Below are 5,984 nucleotides of genomic sequence, written 5' to 3' on the forward strand. Positions count from 1 at the left end.
GGGATGAGGGATGTCACTGTCTTGGCAGCATTTATTGCCCATCTCTAATTGCCCAGAGGGCAGTTAAGAGTGAACCACATTGCTGTAGTCCAGACCAAGTAAGGATGGCTGTTTCCTTCCCTAAAAGGCATTAGTGAACCAGATGGGTTTTTCCTGACAATTGACAATGGATTCACAATCATCATTAGATTCTTATTCCAGATATTCATTGAATTCAAATTCCACTATCTGCTGTGGCAGGATTTGAACCCAGGTCCCCAGAATGTTATCTTGGCTCTCTAGGTTAACAGTCCAGCAATAATACCATTAGGCCATCACCTCCCCCAAATATTAACTCTGATTTCTCTCCACAGATGCTACCAGACTGCTGAACATTTCTAGCAATTTCAGTTTTTGTTTGTGACAAATTGATAGTGTTGCATGAGTGGAATTTCCTGTAAGTTGATTTTTGACAGCACCTCATCTAACAAGCCTCAACACTGTCAAAAAGAGACCATATAAAACTCTGCTGAGGAGCAATGAGGAAAACAGAAGGAATGTGAAAAGAATCATTGACATTGTAGTGCCTCAGCTCTGATGCTGTCATCACAGATATCTTGATTTCAGTGAAAGATGCTTCCTGCTCTATTCTTTAGTTCCACTGCACGCCATTAGCAGTGAGCTTGCACAGAGGTTCACACTGAAAAGACAACTTAAGCAAGAACTTCGTTAAATGGTTCATGAATCTAAAAAAACTGTTTTCACATCTGCTGGTCACTGTATTTTTGTCATAGCTGTCACCATGTCAAGATCCAGGTGAATTCCTTTTGCTGTCAGAACATTAGCTATCCACTTGACTTCTTCCATCTTCTTCAGTTGTAGGTTCATCTGACAAACTCACTCTTGCAGTTACATTAGATTCTGTTTGTGATGCCTTTTCCATCGTGTCTCTATATGCACAGCTGGGTAGATCATCCACCGTAGCTTCTGTTCCAGGTAGGCCACTAGTTATCACATGTAAGTCAACACACCCACACAAGTGAAAGCTGTGTAAGCCAATACATTCTTTTCTCTTGTATTAAACACTTTCAATTCTTTTTCTTTCACATTAATAATTACAACCCAGTTTTGGCTGAATCCTGTGGGCTGAGTTTGCCTCTTGGCAGTGGAACAGAACATTGAAGGAGAGATCGGTGCCCTAACTAAAGTATTGCATTATGGGTTTGAGAACAGGAAGGCCGGGCAGGAAATATGGTTAAGACACAGATTTTTTAAAGTTTACTGATTTGTTTAAAACTCTCTTGGAGCCGAGAGAGAAAAACAGCCTTGTTGCGTGTGTGTCATCATAAAATTGCCTTTTATACTCCAGCAATGGTGGTTGATAGGGATGTTAGTGAATACACTCTGGACAAGCCTTTGTTTGTTCAAGAATAGCCTTGAAGTTGGGGCTCAGAGACCACAAGGGGCTCACAAACCACAAGGAGGATTTGTAGTGTTCTCTTCTGAGCAAAAAGCAGGCTTTGCGTGTTGCCTTCAGCAGGTGCCCTTTGTTATTGATGAGTGCTCCTTCTCTCTCATGTGGAGAGTTAGAGGAAGAGAATGCAGTCTGAGTTTATAAAGGACAGTGTCTAAATTAGAAACTAATTAAGTGGGCCAAAAACAGCTATTACTTCATATGGCACATGGTAATAATATAGCAGAGGTACACACTAAGACTCTGAAAAGCACTCGTTGCATGCAATGGCTGGAGCCGCTCCAAAAATGCACTTGCGGATTTGTTGATAGATTGGCTACCTGAGACAGACCCTAACTTGTGAGAATTTGAAGCAACTAGTGCCATTGTAAGTAGGCATTATTGTTTGCTTGTTTAGGGAAATCAGTTTTAGGGAACAGGACCATGTTTTGTGTCGCATTGATATCTGGGCCAGGGCTTTTAATTAAAAAAAGGGACCTTGCAATTTGGCTAACCTAGACTGAGGTTTTGATGCTAAAGAAATGTCAAAACATACAAACATTGGGTTTAGTCACAAAGTACCTGATAGCAATATTACCTCTTCAGCAGGGCTATCCTACATTGGGACTTTCTATGGTAGTTATCCCAAAGCTGGATCATCCAGTAGCTGAAATGGAACAGCAGATAGAGGTGTTCACTTGTACATCTGTCCTGCCAAATTGGATGGAAGTTTGAGAATAGCTTATTGTGTCTGTAAATGGCTGCTGTTGGTTTGCAGTGTTAAAATATGTCTTTCAAATAAATATTGGTAAATTGGATGAAAATTGGAAACATTGTGAAGTGAGGCGACATTAAGGCTGCATTACTGTTTGTGGCATTAAAACTGGATCAGTGAGAATTGGAGGCAAACTGTTTGCTGGCTGGAGTTATATATGAAGTTCGTGAAGAAAGTGGTTGTTGTTAGAGGTCACTCATTTCAACACTAGGACATCTTTGCAGGACTTCCTCAGGGAAATGTCTAAGCACAACTATCTTCACTGCTTCAATGACCTTCCATCCATCATAAGGTCAGAAGTAGGGGTGTTTGTTGATGATTGCAAAATGTTCAGTACCATTCGTGACTCCTTGGAAATTGAATGAGTTCATGTCCGAATTCAGAAAGATCTGAACAATATGCAGGTTTGTGTTGAAAAGTGATGATTAACATTCACAGCATTTAAGTACCAGGCAATGACTATTTTCAACATGGGAGAACCTAAACATCACCCCTTGACAACCAATGACATTACTATTACTGACTTCTCTATTATCAACAGAATGGGGTTACCATTGAGCAGAAAACAAACTGGACTAGCCATATAAATGCTATGACCACAAGATGAGATCAAAGGCTTGAAGGTTTGCAGTGAGTAAGTCACTGTTTTACTCCTCAAAGCCTATCTACCCACCTACTAGCTGCTAAGTCAGAAATATGATGGAATTCTCCCCATTGCTTGGATGAAAGTCCAGCAACACTCGAGAAGTTAAACACCACCCAAGACAAAGCAGCTGACTTGATTGGCACCAAATCCACAAACATTCACTCCCTCTCCCACAGAACCTCAGTAGCAGCAGTGTGCATCATTTGCAAGATGTACTGCTTATTAGTCAGCACATTCCAAACTCATAACCATTGTCACCTAGGAGGATATGGGCTGTAGGTTCATGGAAACACAACCATCTGCTAGTTCTCCTTGAACATCCTGATTTGCAAATATAGCACAACTCCTTCACTGTCGCTGGGTCAAAATCCTGTAGCTACCTCCCTAAAGGATTTGTGGGTCTACCTACACCAAATGGGTTGCAGTGTTTCAAGAAGGCAATTTACTGCCACCTTCAAGGGAAACCAAGGATATGAATTAATACTGGCCCAGCCAGCTATGCCCACATCCCATGAATACATTAAAAACAAATCCAAAAATGTGTACAAGTGCAAGAAGTCTTCCAATAGTGACATATGAATGTATGTTGTATTGTGGTTTTTAGGATGCATGGAAATACAGAGGTATGGTCAGTTTCAGTTTAATGTTATAAAAAAAGTAATGTTTAGATCTATTGCACCTTGTGTGGAAACTCAGCTTTCTTTCATTTGGATTAGATGAATTCCGATTTTTCTAGGGAATTAAACTTCTTCCATTTCAGAAGAGTGAAGGAAAGATGATAACTATTGTAACTTGTGGAAGGGAAATACATGAAGTGAATAGTTTAGCCATGTTGTGAATGCACTTCTCATATCATCAAGTCTTGGGGTGGTACTTTATCCCAGAGGTTTGGAGGTATAAGATGTCCATAAAAAGAAATGAGGTCAGCAAATGCAGCTACTATTGCAAACGAACCTTTGATATGCCTAGAGAAAAGATACAGATAACATGGAGGATGGTGAGGAAGCAGGAGGATATGCAATGATTATCTACAGCCAGCAGCTTATTGAAAATAAATCTATGTTATTAAATCTAATATTCCCCTGCGCTTACAATCTTAGCAAACACTGTTGCAAGCTTTCCACGCTATAATCAATAGCATCTCCACACATATCAAAATTACTCTGAAAAAGTAATCAAAATACAAGAATTTGCTTTTCTCTTTAACTTTGCAGCAACAGAATGATGTGCAAGATCCATTTTAATGAAGCTGACGTGACATTAACAAACATAAAGTGGTTTTTCTTCCAGCTGTTTAATTTGACTCACAGATTTATTAATCTATTTTTGGAGTGTTATGAATTGTTAGAGAAGCAGTAGGCTAGATAAATGTCAGTTTCTTTGTAGGTTTTAAAATTTAAGAAAGTCTACCATTTCAATATTTTCATCCAACAGTGGGATTTGAGACCCACTGTAGCCTGAGTATGTAATTTAGTTCGACATATAACAAATACTTTCAGTATTAGTCTAGTTAATTGAAATTTCCAAAATATCTTCCTTGATCTTAGACTGATGATCTTAAATAAATATCAGAAAGTAAATGCAAGCATGTGCAAATGGAATAGTGTGGCCCTTCAAGAAGCAACTCATCAACCTTCAAAACTTCAAGCCAAGGCTTGCAATTTATTTCAATCCCACATTCTAAATATAGTACTTTAATAATTGCTAAGTTCAATCTGTACCTGCCTGTAATTGCCAAAGAAAAATGGTTAAAATATCAATCCTTAATAAAGGCAATATCTTTTTCTGTGCTCTATAAATAATTTATACTATGACTACTCAATGAGCATCCATTCTTAATAAAAGACATATTATTGTTTATCTGTAGATATTGTGTCAGTCATTGTTGTCCACCTTGAGTATAGCAGTAAACTGACTTAGCACAGTCGCTCAGCGTTACCTGAAACACGTCAATTTTCCAGTCTGCTTTTTAACACCAGCTCAAACTTCTTATAATCGAAATCTCATACTAATGTTTTATTTTTCTTTAACAGAAAATTGTGACATTGTTTGTCTTCAACAGACCTGAACATGTTTTGGGTTAGTTTGGATATTCCCTGAAAGGGGGCATAGGGATAGGGATTTTCATGATGTGTTACTTGAATTGCAGACAGCACAGTAAACTTGTACTACCTGCTCTTTTATTTTATTTATAACTGTGCATTGGCTGCACTCATCAGCAGATGGTCAGATGTTGAGTAGCTTCGTGCCAGTTAATGGTGTTCACCCAGGTTTTTGCCCGAGAAGTCTTACTCTTAACAGCTGGACAGAAGGAGGAATGTCCTATATCTGCAAGCTTTTTTCTTGGTGCATGGAGAAGTCAGATGGCTTTATACACAGATCCCCATGAGGTGGTGGATGTCTGTGCCAAGAGCATTGCTTATTTTCAGATGGTATACCTTACTAACATGTTTATTGCAAAAATATAATTTATTCAAAAAAATCCATAAGCAAGTATAAATGGTTCTCAAACCTTTCTGTCCAGTCTTTGCAGAGAGGGAAACATTAGAGAGAAACAACATATTGGAATTTGATATTCTACAGAGCTACCATGTAGTTGCAAAAACCAAAGGCATTTTTAACTCATGCAGGAAAAGTATTTATACACATTTTGAGGCAATGGGAGCGTCCAATAATTGAAGGGAACCCCATTTTACTTTGGCTGAAAGAGCTTAGACTGTGGTCTTTCCCCACTGTGCCTTGGCAACAGCTGCTTCAAGCTTTAGTTTGTCCCTCAGCTTGTAGTCCTGGACCTGGGAATATGCCAGTCAGCAAGACTGGGTGAGATCAACCTAATTGCACCTGATCATGAGCTAAAGGAGGACAAGTATTTTAGCTGCCAAGATGGAAACAGTGATGATCTTCATAGGAAGTAGCACCTCTAAGTTCATAGTTACTGGTGTCTTTAGAGGAACTGATGGTTATGTCTGGACAGAAGAGGAATCTACAAGACATGAGAAAACAGACCAATATGTGCATGTGTGAAATCATGGTTAAAGGAGATTGCAGGTGCCAGCTTGATTAACTCAATTTTCTATGTCAGAGATAGTAGGAACTGCAGATGCTGGAGAATCCGAGACAACAAGGTGCAG

At 39.1% G+C, this 5,984-nt stretch overlaps 1 pseudogene; it reads left to right on the forward strand.

The window, feature by feature from the left end:
• Positions 1–1,389: 1,389 nt before the first annotated feature.
• On the forward strand, positions 1,390–1,591 carry LOC125483413 (annotated as a pseudogene).
• The last annotated feature ends 4,393 nt before the right edge of the window (positions 1,592–5,984 follow it).

The sequence above is a fragment of the Rhincodon typus genome, chromosome 6 (genome assembly GCF_021869965.1).
Source record: "Rhincodon typus isolate 14 chromosome 6, sRhiTyp1.1, whole genome shotgun sequence".
Classification (NCBI taxonomy): Eukaryota; Metazoa; Chordata; class Chondrichthyes; order Orectolobiformes; family Rhincodontidae; genus Rhincodon; species Rhincodon typus.